This window comes from Hordeum vulgare, chromosome 4H, assembly GCF_904849725.1.
Source record: "Hordeum vulgare subsp. vulgare chromosome 4H, MorexV3_pseudomolecules_assembly, whole genome shotgun sequence".
Lineage (NCBI taxonomy): Eukaryota > Viridiplantae > Streptophyta > Magnoliopsida > Poales > Poaceae > Hordeum > Hordeum vulgare.
In genome coordinates this window covers 462,746,521-462,770,807 of record NC_058521.1, presented here as the reverse complement: position 1 = coordinate 462,770,807, position 24,287 = coordinate 462,746,521, and positions in this window count along the sequence as shown.

The window sequence follows — 24,287 nt, the reverse complement described above, 5'->3', positions numbered from 1 at the left end:
CAACGCTTCCGCTTAGAGATCTTCAAAGGTTTGAAGATACTCTCACCCTCCCTTGTTGTTGGTTTCTCCATGGGAAGATCTGAATATGGCGTAGGAAAAATTTCAATTTTGCTACGTTCCCCAACAGTGGCATCCGAGCCAGGTTTTCTATGCGTAGATTCTTTGCACGAGTAGAACACAAAAGGTTGTGGGCACTGATTTTATCAATCGCTTGCCGCTACTAGTCTTATACTTTTCCAGCGGTATTGTGGGATGAAGCGGCCCGGACCGACCTTACACATACGCTTACGTGAGACAAGTTCCACCAGCTAACATGCACACGGTGCATAAGGTGGCTAGCGGGTGTCTGTCTCTCCCACTCGAGTCGGATTGTATTTGATGAAAAGGGTCCTTACGAAGGGTTAATAGCTTTGGCATATCAACGTTGTGGCTGTCACATAGGTAAGAAGGCGTTCTTGCTAAAAACCCAAATCAGCCACGTAAAACTTGCAACAACAGTTAGAGGACGTCTAACTTGTTTTTGCAGGGTTTGACATGTGATGTGATATGGCTAAAGGATGTGATGTTACATGTGTGATGTATGATATGATCATGTTCTTGTAATAGGATTCACGACTTGTGTGTCGATGAGTATGACAATCGGCAGGAGCCATAGGAGTTGTCTTAATTTATTGTATGAGATGCAACGCCATGTGTTTACTACTTTTACTTCATTGCTAACGATTAGCTGTAGTAGTAGTAGTAGTTGGCGTGACAAATTCACGGAGACACGATGATGGAGATCATGGTCTCACGCCGGTGACGATGATGATCATGCGATGCCCGAAGATGGAGATCGAAGGAGCAAAGATGATAATGGCCATATCTTGTCACTATATGATTGCATGTGATGTTTATCATGTTTTTCATCTTATTGCTTAGAATGACAGTAGCATAATAAGATGATCCCTCACAAAATTTCGAGAATGTATTCCCCTAAGTGTGCATCGTTGTGAAGGACCGTTGTCTCGAAGCACCACGTGATGATCGGGTGTGATAGATTCTAACGTTCACATACAACGGGTGTAAGCCAGATTTACACACGCGAAACACTTAGGTTGACTCAACGAGCTTAGCATGTACAGACATGGCCTCGAATACGAGAGACTGAAAGGTTGAACATGAGTCGTATGGTTGAATACGATCAGCATGAAGATGCTCACCATCAACGACTAGTCCGTCTCACATGATTATCGGACACGGGTTAGTCGACATGGATCATGCAACACTTAGATGACTGGAGGGATGTCGATTTAAGTAGGAGTTCATACATAATTTGATTAGATGAACTTAATTATCATGAACTTAGTCTAAAAGTTTTCTTTACAAATATTGTAGATCCAATGGCCAACGCACCTGTCAACCTCAATTTCAACGCGTTCCTAGATAAAAACAAGCTGAAAGATGATGGTAGCAACTATGCGGACTGGATCCGCAACTTGAAGCTCATCCTCATTGCATCCAAGAATGCTTATGTCCTTGATGCGCCGCTAGGTGACCCTCTTGTTCCTGCGGCAGCCCAAGATGTTCAGAACGTCCGGCAGACGCGGAGTGATGACTACTCTCTCGTTAGGTGTGGCATGCTATACAGTTTAGAAACGGGGCTCCAAAGGCGTTTTGAGCAACACATAGCATATGAGATGTTCCAGGAGCTGAAGCTAGTTTTTAAAGCTCATGCCCGGGTCGAGAGATATGAAGTCTCCAACAAGTTCTTTAGCTGTAAGATGGAGGAGAACAGTTATGTTAGTGAGCATATACTCAGAATATCTAGGTTGCACGGTCGTCTGACTTAGCTTGGAGTCGAACTTCCGGATGACTCTGTAATTGACAGAATCCTCCAATCTCTCCCACCAAGCTACAATGGTTTTGTGCTGAACTACAACATGCAAGGGATGGAGAAGACCATTCCCGAGTTGTACTCGATGTCGAAATCTGCAGAAGTAGAAATCAAGAAAGAGGATCAAGTGTTGATGGTCAACAAAACCACTAGTTTCAAGAAGGGCAAGGGTAAGAAGAACTTCAAGAAAGACAGCAAAGCCGTTGTCGTGCCCGGTGAGCTAGCTGCCGCAAAGAAGAATAAGAATGGACCCAAGCCTGAGACTGAGTGCTTCTATTGCAAGGGAAACGGTCACGGGAAGCGGATCTGCCCCAAATACTTAGCGGATAAGAAGGTCGGCAACGTCAAAGGTATATGTGATATACATGTTATTGATGTGTACCTTACCAGCGCTCGCAGTAGCTCCTCGGTATTTGATACCGGTGTTGTTGCTCACATTTGCAACTCAAAGCAGGAACTGCGGAATAAATGGAGGCTGGCCAAGGACGAGGTGACGATGCGCGTCGGGAATGGCTCCAAGGTCGATGTGATCGCCCTCGGCACACTGCCTCTACATCTACCTTCGGGATTAGTTTTAAACCTTAATAATTTTTATTTAGTACCTGCTTTGAGCATGAACATTGTATCATGGTCTTGCTTAATGCGAGACGGCTACTCATTTAAGTTAGAGAATAATAGTTGTTCTATTTATATGAGTGATATGTTTTATGGTCATGCCCCGCTGGTGAATGGTTTATTCTTGATGAATCTCGATCGTGATGTTACACATATTCATAGTGTGAATACCAAAAGATGTAAGGTTGATAATGATAATCCCACATACTTGTGGCACTGCCGCCTTGGTCATATCGGTGCCAAACGCATGAAGAAACTCCATATTGATGAACTGTTAGAGTCTCTTGACTTTGAATCATTTGACACATGCGAATCGTGCCTCATGGGCAAGATGACTAAGACTCCATTCTCGGGACTAATGGAGAGAGCAACCAACTTATTGGAAATAATACATACTGATGCGTGTGGTCCAATGAACATTGAAGCTCGCGGTGGCTATCGTTATGTTCTCACTCTCACCGATGATTTGAGAGTAGGTATGGATATATCTACTTGATGAAGCACAAGTCTGAAACATTTGAGAAGTTCAAGGAATTTCTGAGTGAGGTTGAGAATCAACGTGACAAGAAAATAAAGTGTCTACGATCTGATCGTGGAGGGGAATATTTGAGTAACAAGTTTGGCACACACCTAAGGAAATGTGGAATTGTTTCACAACTGACGCCGCCTGGCACACCACAACGTAACGGAGTGTATGAACGTCGTAATCGCACTTTATTAGATATGGTATGATCTATGATGTCTCTTACCGACTTACCTCTATCATTTTGGGGATACGCATTGGAAACTGCAACATTCACTTTAAATAGGGCACTGTCTAAATCCATTGAGACGACACCGTATGAATTATGGTTTGGCAAGAAACCTAAGCTGTCATTTCTAAAAGTTTGGGGCTGCGATGCTTATGTGAAGAAACTTCAACCAGAAAATCTCGAACCCGAAGAGGAGAAATGCTTATTCATAGGATGCCCCAAGGAAACTATTGGGTATACCTTCTATCTCAGATCCGAAGGTAAAATCTTTGTTGCCAACAACGGATCCTTTCTAGAGAAAGAGTTTCTCTCGAAAGAAGTAAGTGGGAGGAAAGTAGAACTTGATGAGGTAATTGTACCCCCTCTCGAACCGGAGAGTAGCGCAGCGCGGGAAATTGTTCCTGTGGCACCTACGCCAACTGAAGAGGAAGTTAATTATGATGATCATGAAGCTTCGGATCAAGTTGCTACTGAACCATGAAGGTCCACAAGGGTACGTTCCGCGCCAGAGTGGTACGGCAACCCTGTTAGACAACGGTGAACCTTCGAACTATGAAGAAGCGATGGCGGGCCCGGATTCCAACAAATGGCTTGAGGCCATGAAATACGAGATAGGATCCATGTATGAGAACAAAGTATGGACTTTGGTGGACTTGCCCGGTGATCGGCGAGCCATAGAAAATAAATGGATATTCAAGAAGAAGACTGATGCAAACGGTAATGTGACCGTCTATAAAGCTCGACTTGTCGCAAAGGGTTTTCGCAAATTCAAGGAGTTGACTACGATGAGACCTTCTCTCCCATAGCGAAGTTGAAGTCAGTCCGAATAATGTTAGCAATTGTCACTTTTCATGATTATGAAATTTCGCAAATGGACATCAAAATAGCATTCCTTAACGGATATCTTAAGGAAGAGTTGTATATGATGCAACCAGAAGGTTTTGTCGATCCTAAGAATGCTAACAAGGTATGCAAGCTCCGGCGCTCCATCTATGGGCTGGTGCAAGCATCTCGGAGTTGGAACATTCGCTTTAATGAGGTGATTAAAGCGTTTGGGTTCATACAGGTTTATGGAGAAGCCTGTCTTAAAAGAAAGTGAGTGGGAGCTCTATAGCTTTCCTCATACTATATGTGGATGACATATTATTGATGGGGAATGATATAGAGTTATTGGAGAGCATAAAGGCCTACTTCAATAAAAGTTTTTCAATGAAGGACCTTGGAGAAGTTGCATACATATTAGGCATCAAGATCTATAGAGATAGATTGAGACGCCTCATAGGTCTTTCACAAAGTACATACCTTGACAAGATATTGAAGAAGTTCAATATGGAAAACTCGAAGAAGGGGTTCTTGCCAGTTTTGCAACGTAAGAGATTGAGTAAGACTCAGTCACCGACCACGGTAGCAGATAGAGAGAAGATGAGTATTGCCCCCTATGCTTCAGCCATGGGCTCTCTAATGTATGCCATGCTGTGTACCAGACCTGATATAAACCTTGCCATAAGTTTGGTAGGGAGGTACCAAAGTGATCCCGGTATGGAACACTGGACAACGGTCAAGAATATCCTTAAGTACCTGAAAAGGACTAAGGAGATGTTTCTCATTTATGGAGGTGACGAAGAGCTCGTCATAAAGGGTTATGCCGATGCTAGCTTCGACACAGATCCTGATGACTCTAAGTCACAAACCGGATACGTGTGTGTTTTGAATGGTGGGGCAGTGAGCTAGTGCAGCAGCAAGCAAGACATCATGGCGGCATCTACATGTGAAGCGGAGTACATAGCTGCTTTGGAAGCAGCTCATGAAGGGATCTGGATGGAGGAGTTCATCACCGACCTTGGAGTGGTTCCAAGCACGTCAGGTCCGATGACACTCTTCTGTGATAACAATGGAGCCATTGCCATAGCCAAGGAGCCCAGATTTCACCGGAAGACCAAGCATATCCAACGCTGCTACAACTCCATCCTCGACCAGGTCGAGAGAGGAGTCATAGATATTTGTAAAGTACACACGGATCTGAATATTGCAGACCCGTTGACTAAACCTCTTCCTCGAGAAAAACATGATCAACACCACAATGCTATGGGTGTTCGATTCATCACAATGTAACTAGATTACAGACTGTTGGAAATATGCCCTACATGCAATAATAAAATGGTTATTATCATATTTCCTTATTCATGATAATCGTCTATTGTTCATGCTATAATTGTATTAACAGGAAATAGTAATACATGTGTGAATAAATAGATCACAATGTGTCCCTAGAAAGCCTCTAGTTAGCTAGCTCATTGATCAATAGATGATCATGGTTTCCTGATCATGGACATTGGATGTCATTGATAACGGGATCACATCATTAGGAGAATGATGTGATGGACAAGACCCAATCCTAAGCATAGCACTAGATCGTGTTGATCGTATGCCAAAGCTTTTCTAATGTCAAGTATCTTTTTCTTCAACCGTGAGATTGTGCAAATCCCGGATACCGTAGGAGTGCTTTGGGTGTATCAAACGTCACAACGTAACTGGGTGACTATAAAGGTGCACTACGGGTATCTCCGAATGTGTCTGTTGTGTTGACATGAATCGAGATCGGGATTTGTCACTCCGTGTGACGGAGAGGTATCTCCGGGCCCAATCGGTAGAACATCATCATAATGAGCTCAATGTGACTAAGGAGTTAGTCACAGGATGATGTGCTACGGAACGAGTAAAGAGGCTTACCGGTAACGATATTGAACAAGGTATAGGGATACCGATGATCGAATCTCGGGCAAGTTCTATACCGACTGGCAAAGGGAATTGTATACGGGATTGATTGAATCCTTGACATCGTGGTTCATCCGATGAGATCATCATGGAACATGTGGGAGCCACCATGGGTATCCAGACCCCGCTGATGGTTATTGGCCGGAGAGGTGTCTCGGTCATGTGTGCATGCCTCCCGAACCCGTAGGGTCTACACACTTAAGGTTCGATGACACTAGGGTTATAGGGAATTGTTATACGAGGTTACAGAAGGTTATTCGGAGTCCTAGATGAGATCCCGGATGTCAACAGGAACTCCTGAATGGTCCAGAGGTAAAGATTGATATATAGGATGGATGGGTTTGGACGCCGGAAATGTTTCGGGCACCACCGGTAACGTGTCGAGACCATCGGAAGGGTTCCGGAGGCCCACCGGGAGGGGCCACCAGCCCCGGGAGGCTACATGGGCCAAGTGTGAGAGGGAACCATCCCCTGGGTGGGCTGGTGCGCCCCCCACACCCAGCCCAAGGTGCCTAAGAGATGGAAGGGGGGACCCTAAGTCAGGTGGGCCTTAGGCCCACCACGGGGTGCGCCACCCCTCCTCCCCTCCTGGCCGCCACCTCCTCGCGCCATCTAGGGCTGCCGCACCCCTTTGGGGTGGGAACGCTAAAGGGTGCGCCACCCTCCCCTTCCCCCTATATATAGTGGGGGTTTTGGCCATTGGAGACAGGGAAATTTCTCTCTCTCTCTCGGTGCTGCCCTACATCTCTTGTTCCTCCTCTCCCACGGTGCTTGGCGAAGCCCTTCCGGGAGACCTCTTCGCTCCATCGCCACCACGCCGTCGTGCTGCCTGAGCTCTTCCCCAACCTCTCCCTCCTCCTTGCTGGATCAAGGTGCGGGAGACGTCACCAGGCTGCATGTGTGTTGAACGCGGAGGTGCCGTGTTTCGGCACTAGATCGGAATCACACGGCGATCTGAATCGCAGCGCGTACGACTCCATCAACCGCGTTCTAGAAATGCTTCCGCTTAGCGATCTTCAAAGGTATGAAGATGCTATCACCCCTCTCTCGTTGCTGGTTTCTACAGGGGAAGATCAGAATATGGCGTAGGAAAATTTTTGAATTTTGCTACGTTCCCCAATAGGTCCCACTCGCCCAGGAGGCCTGTTGGCGCGGCCTCCCCCTAGGCCGCACCAGGTGGCCGCCTGGGTGGGGGTGGCATCCCTGTGGCTCTCCTTCGGGTGTCTAGAGTCTCCTGGAATGCTGATATTTTTATATATTTTCTGTGGAATTTTGTCGGGCATTATAAATATGGGTATAAACCTGTAATTCACAGACATCAGCAGACAGAAACTGGCACTAGGTGCACTGAGTTAGTAGGTTAGTCCAATTATGTTTAAAAAAGAATGAAAGTGTACAAAACACATAGCAATATCACCCAAGACTTGCATGGAGCAAGCAAAAATTATAGATATGTTTCGGACGTATCAACATCCCCAAGCTTAATTCATGCTTGTCCTTGAGTAGGTAAATGATAACAAGCATAATTTATATGGTGACATGCTAACACACATATAAGAACTTCAAAGTAAAGCAAGTAAGATATGCAATTCAAGTCAAGACAATAATAAGCAAGAGTCTATATCTAGTATTGAAACTAGCAAAGTAAGAACATAAAGGTGCAAGAGCTCTCGCTGTCCGTGACTCGAATGTCTCCAAATGGTGTTTGCGTGGAAGAAGTGGGAGATGGGTTTAGAGCATAAAAATACTATATAGTTTAATTCAGAACTCAATCTACTAAAACTTCACACTTGGTATCCTTCGGAATCTTATTTTGACTCGTCCCCAGACCACTAGTCAGGCTAAAGTCAAACTGATCATCTCCCTTTCGACTTTGAGCACTGATGCAATGGATGAGCCCAAGCAAGATAGTTGGCACTTAGGATGGAAAATAGAAAAATGACAGGGAAGGAAGACAAAAAAGGTGTGAAAAGCTCACATCAATGAGGAGAATCATAGGCGAGAGGAAGCCAAATGATAGATATGATGTGAGGAGTAGGTATTGTCATGCAACGGTTGCACATATGAGCTAAGGTAAGCTCTCGAATGGAACTAGTGGGGGTGCATCCAACTTGCTTGCTCATGATGACCTAGAGCTCATTTCAGGACGCTCGTCATTGGAATATGCAAGCCAAGTTGTATAGTGTAAGCTTCCCCACATAGTTATGCACGAATGATAATCTCTATGGAGTACAAATACAACAATGGAGTACGAGTGTGGATCTTTCAAAAGGAATAGTAATGTTGCCCCTTCTCTCTTTTTATTTCTTTTTTCTTTCCTTTTTTTATTTTTGTGGCCTCTTTGGCTCTTTCTATTTATCTCTCATTTCTCCTCTTTGGAATCTTTTCATGTGTCCTCTTTTGGGATCTTTTAATTTGTCCTCTTTGGGATCTTTTCCTCACTTAAGGGAAACACTCTATATTTTTCAAGAAATAAAAAGAAGATCTTCACACTTTATAAGAAGTACTCAACATAAAGATAAATGAAAACTATCATGATGTATGAAAATGTATGACTCTGCTAGTGTAGCAGATATGCAATGATACTAGCGCGACATGTAGCAATAATAAGGGCAAAGCCCAACTAGCATGCGGCTCCTCGATCTAGCAAAAGCATGTATGACATGAAGATCAAGTCATGAGATGGTGGATGTTGCATGGCAATGTATCTTGGAAAGGCTATGCAAATGCCTTGATAGGTAGGTATGGTGGCTGTTTTGAGGAAGGATATAATGAGGCTTATGATGATAGAGTGTATCATGCCAAGGGTTTGGATGCACCGACGAAGTATGCACCAACTCTCAAGATGAGAAAGGGCAATGCACGGTACCGATAAGGCTAGAAAAATATGGATGGTGGAAGCGCCAACAATCGAATACTCGCATTAGTTCGAAGAACTCATGCACTTATTATCGGTAACTCTCTATCTAGTTAGGAGATTCATAAATAGACAAGTACCCCAAGGAGGAGTATTTGGGGGTTTGGTTATCCTTGCGCATCCTCGACCCATGATAACGTGAGGGTAATCTATGTATTCGAACCCCTCGAGAGGTTAGCGATCCATCTAGTAGCTAGAGTTCTCAACTATTTTTTTAGTTTGAAAATACACACGGATTGTCAAAAAATGACACCTATCACTAATAGGCTCAAGCTCTTGACACCAAAAGTCCAAACATTACTCAAATCAATACCTCAAAACTATAGCAAGTTACTACTATACTTAAATAGCAACCTCAATTACCTACTCATGCAAGACAGACAACTCAGTGCAACAAGCCAACTCTCTAAACAATATAAGCATCATAACTCAAGAGAGTTCCAAAAGCAACCTAAATAAAAGCTCTTAAAATGATAAAGCATGAAATCTAAGAGCTAAGCATGACAACAGCTATGAAAAGATAAAGAACACACAAAAAGATAAACATGAAAACCTATATTGTGTTCTAGGGTGGAGTGGAGTGTGTTTCTCTCCCAAACAAAGAAGGCTAGGGTCCAACTTGTTATGAACAGCAAGCAAAACTAAAACAAACTAAAAAATTAAAGAGCGGGACGCTCCAAGCATAGCACATAACATATGAAGTGATAAAAATACAACATGGAGAAGGACGAACTCATGATTGTTGATGGAGAAGGGGATGCATGGGGCATCCCCAAGCTTAGACGCTTGAATCTCCTTGAATATTTCTTGGGGGTGCATGGGGCATCCCCAAGCTTGAGCGCTTGACACTCCTCGATCTTCTTTCATCATCTTCCATCGCATACTTCAAAACTCCCTTCATACGAAACTCATCATAAGCTGATTAGAGTGGTTAGTGCCCATAATAAAATAAGTTTTATCCACTGGAAATAAATATTTTCATGAAGATCTACTGTTTCTCAAGATTGCCAAAAAGTTTTTTGCAAAGAAAAGGCAAGCTTAAGATTTGCAAAACGATGAAAACGCAAAACGTGGCGGAATCTGTGAAAAACAGACCAGCAGGTAGTAAATAATTTTTCCAGGGCACTTATGCAACTCAAATCAAAAAACTCAGAACAGAAGGCAGAAATCCAATTGTATAGAGCATACTGTCAGAACAATTCAGATCAAAAAGATCATCTCGTGATTTTTGGTGACTTTTTCCGTCAAGCAGACAGAATCTGTTTGTGGACAACATTTCACAACTTTTGAACTTTCTTGCAATCGGAGGCTAAAACTTGGCACAAAGCTTAAAAATAAAGATACAGTGATATTTCTACAGTAGTAACACACATCGAGACCACTAAAATCTGAAAGTAAAAACTCAAAGTAAAGATAACAAGGGTTGTCTCCCTAGAGCTCTTTCTTTATAGCCATAAAGAGAGGCCTAATATTTTAATGATGCTCTCGTAGGAATAAGAGTTGTAGAACAAAAGAGAGCATTAAGAAGAAAATATCAAACTTATTTAAGTCTAACATGCTTCCTATGCATAGGAATATTGCAATAGAATAATTCATCGAAGCACAAAGCAATAAGCATAGGAAGGCAAAGCAACTGCAGCTTCAAAACCTTCAACATAAAGAGAGGGAACTTGATATTATTGAAATATCTATAAGCATATGTTCCCTTCTCATAATAATTTTCAGTGGGATCACGAATAAACTCAACAATATAAGTATCACATAAAGCATTGTTACCATGATCCACATGCAAAAAGGTACTCTTACTCTTCACATAAGCATAATCTTTCTCATTGGTAATAGTGGGAGTAGGACTATCATAAACAACCTGAACACTATAGATTAATTGTGTATTGGGGAGATGGTGTTCAGCAAGGAAGTAATTTCCTCCATGATTATGACGAGTTTCATATGGATAATTTCTCCATATGTCATAGGTATCTTTACAATCACTATAGATAGGAGTTATAACATCATCATGGTAGAGAAGAGCATTATTATTGCTAGCAACTATATTTGTAAACATGTTGTCTTTATTCTTACTAGCAAAAGAATTATGAATTATCACATCACTAATGGGTAAAGGACTTGCAATCCTATAATCCCCAAGCTTAGAGCTTTCCATATCATCATTTTCAAAGTTGGTACCAAAAAGATTTTCAAGATCATAAGTAGCATTATCATCATCTTCCCAATCACAATAAGTAACATGCATATCATAATCAATCATCTTCAATAGTACCTACGGACCTATCATCATGATAATAATGAATGCAATCAAGCTCACCATCCTCCATAAATTTATGTTTGTTAGGATAAAAGTTGATGCGAGGAATATGCTCATGTCAGGTTGATACCCATTCTTCTTCCTTCTTGTTCCTCTTCCTCCTCTTCTTATTCTTCTTCCTCACCTTAGGAGGGAGTGGTTGGAGAGGAAGCTTCTCCAAATATTCTGGTTTATCATTAGAAACAATAGGGGAAACTTGGGATAAACTCTCCTTTTTATTAGTGGAAACATAATAGATATTTTATGCTTTGGTAAAGTTCCCTCCTTTCTAATCTTACTTGTGTAATAATTTTCATGGCAATTAACAACACAATAGATATGGAATATTTGCAAAGTGTTGTTTATTCCTAAGGAATTATCATCTAGCCAAGAAGTTTTTTCTGATAACTCTTCACACATAAAAAATAACATAAGTTCAACATAAAATCAGAAGTGATCATGTTATCATACAACTGGTTAACAGTTATGTTTTGAAAGTACATACATCGAAAATTAAAGTGACCCTCTATACCACAAAGTTCACAAGTATAAGGATAAAGGTCACACAATTCTCTAGCAATTTCATTTAAATCTCTAACCCAAGTGATAGTTCTTTCATGCTTATGTTGCTTACAATACTTCTCTTCTACAATCATAGGCCTTTCACAAGGTCTATCCACTCCACAAAAATTAACATGCTTATATAAAACTTCAGTTTTAGGAATTGGATCATGCATGTTGCAATTATCATTAACAATTTCATTTCCTTTGCAAATCTCTTTAAAAGGTTCATGATGCTAGATCCAATTCTCCTTAGGCATATTAAGATGTGAAGCAAAAGACTTGAGGAAATCAACAAGGAGTTGAGAATCAAGCCCAAACTTAGCACTAAACTTATTAAAACTTGCAGTTTCAACAAAGGCCTTCATGCAATCATACTCATAATTTATACCTGACTCCTTACCTTTGTCGATCTCCCAATCTTCAGTATTGTGTTGAATTCTTTCAAGGAGTTCCCAATCCTTTCGTTTGTGTAAGAACCCATAGAGGAAGCATCGAGCAAGTCTTTATCCTGTCGAGAGAGCCTCGCATAGAAGTTAGTAATAATCATATCTTTGGGGAGCCCATGGTTAGGACATTTTAGCATTAAAATTTTCAGTCTCCCCAAGCTTGAGCTATGATCTCTCCGTCATGAGGATAGAAATTATAAACATAATTCCTATTCTCATGGACTTCATGAAGAAGATAAAACTTGGAGTAAAAGAGAGACTGAATCTCTTCCCAATCCCGTAGGTGAGAATCATCTAGTAGCCTATACCATTCCAATGCTTTTCCGTTCAGTGACAAGGCAAATAATTTCCTCATGACTCCATCTCTTGTCAAACCTGAAATCTTAAACAACTCACAAAGTTCTGTAAGTTTCAGCAAATGAATACTAGGATTGACTGTTCCTTCTCCTGCATAACAATTATTCCTAATTATTTCAATTATCCCAAGTGGTATTTTGAATGGGATACATTCAGTAGGTGGAGGAGACTTCTCTACCACGGGTGTGGTAAAGCGGCCTTCCCCAAGCAGCGAACTAAGAGTGCAATTTTCCATAAGCCTAACTAGTGAAAATAAAAACAAGAAACGAAAAGATTTAATTGCAAGATCAAAAGATATACCTTCAAGCACTCACCTCCCCGGCAACGGTGCCAAAAATAGCTTGATGTCTACGCACGCTTCTATTCTTGTAGACTATGTTGGGCCTCCAAGCGCAGAGGTTTGTAGGACAGCAACAATTTCCCTCAAGTGGATGACCTAAGGTTTATCGAACTCAAGGAAGTAGAGGTTGAAGATGGTCTCTCTCAAGCGACCGTGCAATTAAGAAACAAGAAGTCTATTGTGTCCCCAACACACCTAATACAATGGTAAATTGTATAGGTGCACTAGTTCAGCGGAGAAATGGTAAAATTTGGGTGATAGGTGTGACAAAGCAAGGTAATATAAATCTGTAATAAAAAAATACAGCAAGGTAGCAAGTGAAAAAAGTGAGCACAAATGGTGTAACAATGGTGAGAAACAAGGCCTAGGCTTCATACTTTCACTAGTGGCAACTCCCAACAACATTAACATAGTCTAATCACATGATATTTCCACTAAAACATGCAATGGAGACGTACTCGGAGGTCATTCCTTTGTGATCAAGGGAGGACAAGAATTATGTAGGGCTACAAAAGCACACCTCAGAGTTCGTAGTTCTCATCTATGGATTTCCCAATGTCACCGCGGCCATCCAAAGAGAGTACCAAAATCACCACAACATATCTCAAGGATAGTCAAAGACAAGCACCAAGAGACTCTCAATCTTCAATCAATTCCAAAAATAGGAAATCACTCATGAAAATATTCTTCAAATCCATGTCCAATAGACCGCTGTCACCATGGTCTCGGAGATTATACTAGATAAGATCAAGTGAGTACATCAATCCAATACATAGAAGAAGGTGAAACATCATGGGATCACCCTAGATTAACATAGCCTATGATCACAATCAAGATCACATCATGGGAGAGAGAATTAACCACATAGCTACTGTAGAAGACCTCAGTCCCGAGGAGGAACTACTCCCGCTTCATGGAGGGCGCAAGCAACGTCGATGGAGATGAATCCGGGGGCACTTCCCCATCCCGGCAGGGTGCCGGCACAGGAATTCTGGTTCCCCGAAACTTGTTGGCGATGGCGGCAGAGATCAGAATTGATTTAGGAGAAAAGGGTTCTCGAATCAGGGTTTTCTTCACTGGGGTAAAAATAGGGCTAAAGGGGCACCAGGGGAGTTCCCACTCGCCCAGGCGGCATGGTGGCGCGGCCTCCCCCTAGGCCGCGCCAGGTGGCCGCCTGGGTGGGGGTGGCCCTCCTTTGGCTCTCCTTCGGGTGTTTGCAGTCTTTTAGGAGGCTAATTTTTTATATATTTTCTGTGAAATTTTTCGGGCACTTTAAATATGGGTATAAACCTACAATTCACACACATGAGTAGATAGAAACTTGCACTGGGTGCAATGAGTTAGTAGGTTAGTCAAAATATGTTGAAAAAGGTATGAAGGTGTACAAAACACATAGCAATATCACCCAAAACTTGCATGGAGCAAGCAATAATTATAGATACATTTGGGACGTATCAACATCCTCCAAGAGTGTTTCCTTCTTCTTAGATTTCACCATGATATCATCAACATAAGCGTGAACGTTCCGCCCAATCTAACCGTGCAAACAATTCTGGATGCCGCATTGATAAGTCACCCCCTCGTTCTTGAGCCCAAAAAGCATAGAAACATAGCAGAAAGCGCCAAAAGGGGTTATTAAAGCCGTCTTCTCCCGATACTCCTTAGCCATCTTGATCTGGTGGTAACCTGAGTACGCATCCAGGAAACTTAGGCATTCACAACCCACCGTAGAATCTATAATCTGATCGATATGGGGAAGAGAAAAAGGATCCTTTGGACAAGCTTCGTTGAGGTCGGTGTAGTCGATAGACATGCGAAAGGTGTCGTTCTTCTTCAAAACAAGCACCGGGTTAGCCAGCCACTCAGTATGAAAAATTTCAATGATTAACTCGACAGCTAGGAGCCAGACGACTTCTTCCCCATTGGCCTTGCGTCTCTCCTCGTTAAAATGACTGAGGTATTGTCGTACCGGTTTCATCTTTGAATCCACATTAAGGTGGTGCCCAGCGAATTCTCTCGGTACTCGAGGCATGTCAGACGACTTCCATGCAAAGATGTACCGATTCTCACGAATGAATTCGATGAGCGCGCTTTCCTATTTGGGATCTAAGCCGATCCCAATAGTGAACTGCTTAGAAGAGTCGCCCGGGGTGAAATCGACTTGCTTGGTATCGACTGTTGGCTTGAACTTGAGAGGCGGCTCAGAATCAATAGTGGGTTTCTTGAGAGGGCTCATGTGTGTCGGGTCAACATTTGCCGTATGCAATTTCAACTCCTCAGTTGCGCATGCTGACTCAGCATAAGCCACATCTCCTTCCTCACATTCTTGAGCTATCTTCCAACTCCCATTCACAGTAATGGTGCCCTTGAGACCCGACATTTTGAGCTTGAGATACACATAGCAGGGACGGGCCACGAAGCGGGCGTAAGCCGGCCGTCCAAACAAGGCATGATAGGTACTATTGATTTTAACCACCTCAAACGTCAAAATCTTGTTTCTGTAATTGAACTCGTCACCGAAAGTGACATTTAACTTGATCCACCCAACCGGGTATGCCGACTTGCCTCGGACTATACCATGAAAAACCGTTGTCGACGGTAGTAGGTTGTACTCAGAGAGGTTCATCCGTCGGAAGGTGTCATAGTACAATATATTAATGCTACTCCCACATTCATGAGAACCTTTGAAAGGATATATCCACCAACCTGAGGCGCCACCACCAGAGCTAGACCACCAGGGTTGTCAACACGGGGCGGGTGATCTTTCCTGCTCCAAGTGATCGGCTGTTCGGACGAGTTGAGATACCCGAGGACCGTTGGTCAACCATATTGAGGGCTCTTTGTTTGAGTTTGTTGTCCTGCCTGCAGGTGGTGGTGGTGAAGGTATGATACTGACCACTGTTTAGTTGCGTAAGGTTGCTCTGAAGACCGCCCTGATAGTTATGCTGCTGATTATTCTGCCCAGGATGTTGTCCACTACCATTACCTAACCGACCTGTCCTTGAAATCCAGATCCAGGGAAATCGCCAGATGAGCCCCCATGTGACCCTCCTAGGTTAGGCTAGCCCGAGTGTCCACCACTGTTGCCTCCTTCGCTATCCCTAGAGGCCTGGAGATCGAATTCATGCATAACGTAGCAATTTTGTCAAGAATGAGTAGACGGGGTATCTGGGGTACTATGCTTGGGACAAGGTGCCTTGAGCATCTCCTCATAATTGCGTGGTTTTCTCCCAGTGTAAGGCGCGTGTTCCGACGCTGGTTCCTCAAACCTGTATTGGTGTTGGCCACCCGGTCTGACCCGCCATCATGGTGCCTTCGCTTTCCTTGACTTCCCGGGTTACCATTGTGTCCAGGATTCTGATAATGACCCTTGGCGCCGTCACTTTTCTTGCCATTGCCGGTTTTGTCCTCGTCTGAGTCGGCATCCTTCGTTCCATCTGACTCGACATATCTGGTGAGAGTATCCATTAACTCAGCCATGTTCTATACCTTCCGCTTCAATAGACCAAGTTTCAAGACGAGTGGCTGAAAGTGGCAATTCTTCTCCAAGATCAGGACGACTGAGCGGCTGTGATACCATCTGATGAATGAATGATTTTCACAACCCGACGTGTCCAGTGGTGAGCCAACTCGTCTCTGCGTTGAACGCGGTGCTGCAAATCCACAATCGTCATCGGTCATTTGAAGGTTCCTCGGAATTTTTTGATAAACCGCTCCTTCAACTTTTCCCAGGTGTTGATGGAGTTGGGTGTTTAATTTTCAACCATGTTCGAGCCGACCCTTCCAGGATCATCGTAAGGTACTTGGCACACACCATATCGCTGGCATCAAGCATGTCCATAGCAAGCTCGTAACTCTCGATTCATGCTGCCAGCTCAAGATTTGATGTATAGTTAGGCACCTTGCGAGGGCCTTTGAAGTCCTTTGGCATGCGCTCATTGCGGAGGGCCAAAGACAAATAAAGGACCCCAACGGTCCTACTACTTCACTCGCCATGCCCGAACGTTGGCTGCGGGCAAGTCGGAACCACCTAAGATGTCAATGCCGCCGCTGCTTCTGCTTCTGTTTGATGGGCGGTGTGTGCCGCGTGACGGGGGATAACCCAGGGGGTAGGCTCATCACGCTTGTTGCATCACCTTTCCAACGCGTTACGGGGAGAACGCCTCCCCGTACGTCGGCTACACCCAGCCGGCTGCACAGTGCGAGTCAGCTAGGAGCATAGCAGCCCACCGTCCGGCTTGATGGACAGCGGCCAGCCGGACGGTGAGCACCTGTCACATCACTTCGACTGATCGGACCGATGCACATGATTAAAGGCGTGGCCACGCCTCTCCAAGTACCATGGAGCAGTACGTGTATGGCTACAGTGGAGGCGGCCGTACCGCTGACTCGCCCCGACTGCGACCAGTCGATGTCGCACAGTACTGGCATGCCTCCACCCACTCCATTACCCGTCACGGCGTGGCTACAGTGAAGACGGCCGTACCCTGACGATAGCCGGCTGCCACAAGACGACGCCCATAGTGCGGCCCGTGCCGTGCATGGGGAACACGCACCAATCCCTGCGGCCGGCCGGCAGACCCCATCCATCGATGGGACCCTACAGCTGGCGGGCCCCATGGATGACAAGACTTTCCAGCAGGGGGACCCGCTGGCCAGCCGGAGAGGCTGCCTGTCGGGTCCCCCCTTTCTACCCCATATATTCATATTGTAAGCCAGGTGGTTGGCCTATAAAAGCCCCTGGCCCCCTTTATGCAGGGGGTCGGCCAACTCCACGTGAGAACACACCACATACGAGAGGTAGAACGCGAGACAGCTAGCTCCTTCTTCGTCCTCCGTCAAATAGCTCAAGGAGTGCATTGTAGAACACCTGGTTCGTCAACCATTCTAGCAAGACTAGGGGTGTTACCTCCCACGGAGAGCCCTGAACCTGGGTACATCGTGTGTTGCGCCTCAATCACTCTCGATAAGCCTCCCCATGGCATCTGTCGTGAGAAAATGATGATAGTTCACGCCCACCGTGGGGCCGTATGTGGCACCGGTCTGAGTCACACTCTGGACGGGACCCCTCGCCAACTCCATCGAACACCTCGCGTCCGGACTGATCAACACGTGCATGGAGCTCGCCTCCACGGAAGCTTCCGCGGTGCTGGATCTCGGCTCCGCCTACCCTCGCAGGCTCCACCCCTGCCCCCTCGATGAGCTGCACTGTAGAGATGTCCCCTCTGATGTCGGCAGCCTGTGTGCACTCTTCGGCAGGATGCACCTCGACAATGAGCCCCGTGTCCACGACGTCGCCATCAACATTGATGCTCTGTGCGTACTCTTTGGCACGCTGCACCTTGACGATGCACCTCCTCCCGACGAGTACCCTAGCGAGGTACTCGACTGCACCGACCCGCCATCGTTCATGGGGTCTACCACCTCGCACGTCCCCATCGGCCCTTCCGTGATCGAGGAGGTGATGGTCGCCGGCTCCAGCAAGAGCTCGGGTCGCGCCAAGGCTACGGCAAACCCAACCACCGCTGCGTCTCGTCCGGGCCCCTTCGACCCTCTCTGCACCACTCTTTAGGGGCTGAGCACCCCCATCGCGCCAACGGCCGACCCGACCGCCGCCGAGGCCAAACTGGAAGCGACCCACAAGCAGCGGCTTGCGGAGGCTACTGTTGTAAATATGCCCTAGAGGCAATAATAAAATGGTTATTATCATATTTCCTTGTTCATGTAATTGTCTATTGTTCATGCTATAATTGTATTAACAGGAAAGAGTAATAGATGTGTGAATAAATAGATCACAATGTGTCCCTAGCAAGCCTCTAGTTGTCTAGCTCGTTAATCAATAGATGATCATGGTTTCCTGATCATGGGCATTACATGTCATTGATAACGGGATCACATCATTGGGAGAATGATGTTATGGACAAGACCCAATCCTAAGCATAGCACTATATCGTATTGTTCGTATGCTAAAGCTTTTCTAATGTCAAGTGTCATTTCCATCGACCGTGAGATTGTGCAACTCCCGGACACAGTAGGAGTGCTTTGGGTGTACCAAACATCACAACATAACTAGGTGACTATAAAGGTGCACTACGGGTACCTCCGAAAGTGTTTGTTGGGTTGGTACATATCGAGATCGGGATTTGTCACTCCGTGTGATGGAGAGGTATCTCTGGGCCCACTCGGTAGAACATCATCATGAGCTCAATGTGACTAAGGAGTTAGTCACAGGCTGACGTGCTACGGAACGAGTAAAGAGACTTTCCAGTAATGAGATTGAACAAGGTATAGGTATACCGACGATCGAATCTCGGGCAAGTTCTATACCGACAGACAAAGGGAATTATATACGGGATTGATTGAATCCTTGACATCGTGGTTCATACGATGAGATCATCATGGAACATGTGGGAGCCACCATGGGTATCCAGCTCCCGCTGATGGTTATTGGTCGGAGAGCATCTCGGTCATGTCTGCATGCTTCCCGAACCCGTAGGGTCTACACACTTAAGGTTCGATGACGCTAGGGTTATAGGGAAATGTTATACGAGGTTACCGAAAGTTGTTCGGAGTCCCGGATGAGATCCCAGACGTCACGAGGAGCTCTGGAATGGCACGGAGGTAAAGATTGATATATAGGATGGATGGGTTTGGACACCGGAAATGTTTCGGCAGTCACCGGTAGCGTACTGGGACCACCGGGACCACCGGAAATGGTCCCGGTGGTCCTCCGGGAGGGGCCACCAGGCCCAAGAGGTAGCATGGGCCAAAAGGTGGAGGGCAACCAGCCCAAAGTGGGCTGGTGCGCCTCCCACAAAGAGGCCCAAGGCGCAGGAGGTGGAAAGGGGGGGCAAACCCTAGGCACTGGTGGGCCTAAGGCCCACCTAGGCGTGCGCCACCCCTCCCCTGACCTGGCCGCCGCACCTCCCATCTGGGGGGGGGCTGCCGCACCACCTATGGTGGGAACCCTAGGGGTGGCACCCCCCCCTCCCCTCCTCCTATATATAGAGAGGGTTTTGGGGCTGTTTTGCACACGGTTTTCCCTCTCCCTCGGCGCAGCCCTGCTCCCCTCCTTCCTCCTCTCCCACGGTGCTTGGCGAATCCCTGTCGGGAGACCTCGTCTCTCCATTGATACCACGCCGTCGTGCTGCCGGAGATCTTCCCCAACCTCTCCCTCCTCCTTGCTGGATCAAGGTGCGGGAGACGTCACCGGACTGCACGTGTGTTGAACGCGGTGGTGTCGTGGTTCGGCACTAGATCGGAATCACACTGCGATCTGAATCGCCGCGAGTACGACTCCATCAACCGTGTTCTAGCAACGCTTCCGCTTAGTGATCTTCAAAGGTATGAAGATGCACTCACCCCTCTCTCGTTGATGGTCTATCCATAGGAAGATCTGAATATGGCGTAGGAAAATTTTGAATTTGTGCTACGTTACCCAACAGTGGCATCCGAGCCACGTTTTCTATGTGTAGCTTCTATGCACGAGTAGAACACAAAAGGTTGTGGGCGATGATTTGTCAATTGCTTGCCACTACTAGTCTTATTCTTTTCTGGCGGTATTGTGGGATGAAGCGGCCCGGACCGACCTTACACGTACGCTTACGTGAGACTGGTTCCACCGACACACATGCACACCGTGCATAAAGGTGGCTAGCGGGTGTCTGTCTCTCCCACTCTAGTTGGATTGGATTTGATGAAAAGGGTCCTTATGAAGGGTAAATAGCTTTGGCATATCATCGTTGTGGCTCTCACGTAGGTAAGAAGGCGTTCTTGCTAGAAACCCAAATCAGCCACGTAAAACTTGCAACAACAATTAGAGGACGTCTAACTTGTTTTTGCAGGGTTTGACATGTGATGTGATATGGCCAAAGTTGTGATGTTGCATGTGTGATGTATGAGATGATTATGTTATTGTAATAGGATTCACGACTTGCATGTCGATGAGTATGACAACCGGCAGGAGCCATAGGAGTTGTCTTAATTTATTGTATGAGATGCAACGCAATGTGTTTACTACTTTTACTTCATTGCTAACGGTTAGCTACAGTAGTAGTGATAGTAGTAGTTGGCGTGACGACTTCACGGAGACACGATGATGGAGATCATGATGATGGAGATCATGGTGTCACGCCGGTGACAGTGATGATCATGTGATGCCTGAAGATGGAGATCGAAAGAGCAAAGATGATAATGGCCATATCATGTCACTATATGATTGGATGTGATGTTTATCATGTTTTTCATCTTATTGCTTAGAATGACGGTAGCATAATAAGATGATCCCTCTTAAAAATTTCAAGAACGTATTCCCCTAAGTGTGCACCATTGCGAAGGATCATTGTCTCGAAGCACCACGTGATGATCGGGTGTGATAGATTCTATCGTTCGCATACAACGGGTGTAAGCCAGATTTACACACGCGAAACACTTAGGTTGACTCGACGAGCTTAGCATGTACAGACATGACCTCGAATACAAGAGACCGAAAGGTCGAACATGAGTCGTATGGTTGAATACGATCAGCATGAAGTTGCTTACCATGACGACTAGTCCGTCTCACGTGATGATCAGACACGGGTTAGTCAACATGGATCATGTATCACTTAGATGACTAGAGGGATGTCAATTTAAGTGGGAGTTCATACTTAACTTGATTAAATGAACTTAATTGTCATGAACTTAGTCTAAAAGTTGTCTATATAAATATTGTAGATGGCCAACGTCAACCTCAATTTCAACGCATTCCTAGAGAAAAACAAGCTGAAAGATGATGGTAGCAACTATGCGGACTGGGTCCGCAACTTGAAGCTCATCCTTGAAGCGGCTAAAAAGGCTTATGTCCTTGATGCACCGCTAGGTGACCCTCCTGCTCCCACAGCAGCCCGGGACATTCTAAACATCTGGCAAACGCGGAGTGATGACTATTCTCTAGTTAGGTGTGGCATGTTATACAGTTTGGAAACGGGGCTCCAAAGGCGTTTTGAGCAACACGGTGCATATGAGATGTTCCAAGAGCCGAAACTAGTTTTTCGAGCTCATGCCTGTGTCGAGGGATATGAAGTCTCCGACAAGTTCTTTAGCTATAAGATGGAGGAGAACAGTTCTGTCAGTGAGCACATACTCAAAATGTCTGGGTTACAGGGTCGTCTGATTTCACTTGGAGTCGAACTTCCAGATGATGCTATAATTGGCAGAATCCTCCAGTCTCTCCCACCAAGCTACAAAGGTTTTGTGTTGAACTACAACATCCAAGGGATGGAGAAGACCATTCCCGAGTTGTACTCGATGCTCAAGTCTGCAGAAGTAGAAATCAAGAAAGAGCATCAAGTGTTGATGGTCAACAAGACCACAAGTTTCAAGAAGGGCAAGGGTAAGAAGAACTTCAAGAAAGACGGCAAAGCCGTTGCCGTGCCCGGTAAGCCAGATACCGAGAAGAAAAAAAAGAATTGACCCAAGCCTGAGACTGAGTGCTTCTATTGCAAGGGAAAAGGTCACTGGAAGCGGAACTGCCCCAAGTACTTAGCGGACAAGAAGGCCGGCAATGTTAAAGGTATATATGATATACATGTTATTGATGTGTACCTTACCAGCGCTCATAGTAGCTCCTGGGTATTTGATATAGGTGTTGTTGCTCACATTTGCAACTCAAAGCAGGAACTGCAGAATAAGCGGAGACTGGCCAAGGACGAGGTGACGATGCGCGTCGGGAATGGCTCCAAGGTCGATGTGATCACCGTCGGCACGCTACCTCTACATCTATCGTCGGGATTAGTTTTAAACCTTAATAATTGTTATTTAGTACCAGCTTTGAGCATGAATATTGTATCAGGGTCTTGCTTAATGCGAGACGGCTACTCATTTATGTCAGAGAATAATGGTTGTTCTATTTACATGAGTGATATGTTTTATGGTCATGCTCCGCTGGTGAATGGTTTATTCTTGATGGATCTCGATCGTGATGTTACACATATTCATAGTGTGAGTACCAAAAGATGTAAAATTGATAATGATAGTCCCACATACTTGTGGCACTGCCGCCTTGGTCATATAGGTGTTAAGCGCGTGAAGAAGCTCCATACTGATGGACTATTAGAGTCTCTTGACTTTGAATCATTTGACACATGTGAACCGTGCCTCATGGGCAAGATGACTAAGACTCCATTCTCAGGAATAATGGAGAGAGCGATCGACTTATTGCAAATAATACATACTGATGTGTGTGGTCCAATGAACGTTGAAGCTCGCGGTGGCTACCGTTATGTTCTCACTCTCACCGATGATTTGAGTAGGTATGGGTATATCTACTCGATGAAGCACAAATCTGAGATGTTTGAGAAGTTCAAAGAATTTCAGAGTGAGGGAGAGAATCAACGTGACAGAAAAATTAAGCGTCTACGATCTGATCGTGGAGGAGAGTATTTCAGTCACGAGTTTGGCACACACCTAAGGAAGTGTGGAATCGTTTCACAACTGACGCCGCCTAGCACACCGCAACGCAACGGAGTGTCTGAATGTCGTAATCGCACTTTATTAGATATGGTACAATCTATGATGTCTCTTACCGACTTACCGCTATCATTTTGGGGATACGCATTAGAAACTGCAGCATTCACTTTAAATAAGGCACCGTCTAAATCCGTTGAGACGACACCGTTTGAACTATGGTTTGGCAAGAAACCTAAGCTATCGCTTCTTAAAGTTTCGGGCTGCGATGCTTATGTGAAGAAACTTCAACCAGAGAAGCTCGAACCCAAAGCGGAGAAATGCGTATTCATAGGATACCCTAAGGAAACTATTGGGTATACCTTCTATCTTAGATCCGAAGGTAAAATGTTTGTTGCCAAGAAAGGATCCTTTCTAGAGAAAGAATTTCTCTCGAAAGAAGTAAGTGGGAGGAAAGTAGAACTTGATCAGGTAATTACACCCCCTCTCGAACCGGAAGGTAGTGCAGCGCAAGAAATTGTTCCCGTGGTGCCTACGCCGACTGAAGAGGAAGTTAATGATGATGATCATGAAGCTTCGAATCAAGTTGCTACTGAACCACGAAGGTCCACAAGGGTACGCTCCGCACCAGAGTGGTACGGCAACCCTGTGATGGAAATCATGTTGTTAGACAACGGTGAACCTTCGAACTATGAAGAAGCAATGGAGGGCCCAGATTCCAACAAATGGCTTGAGGCTATGAAATCCGAGATAGGATCCATATATGAGAACAAAGTATGGACTTTGGTGGACTTGCCCGATGATCGGCGAGCCATACAAAATAAATGGATCTTCAAGAAGAAGACTGATGCAAACGGAAATGTGACCGTTTATAAAGCTCGACTTGTCACAAAG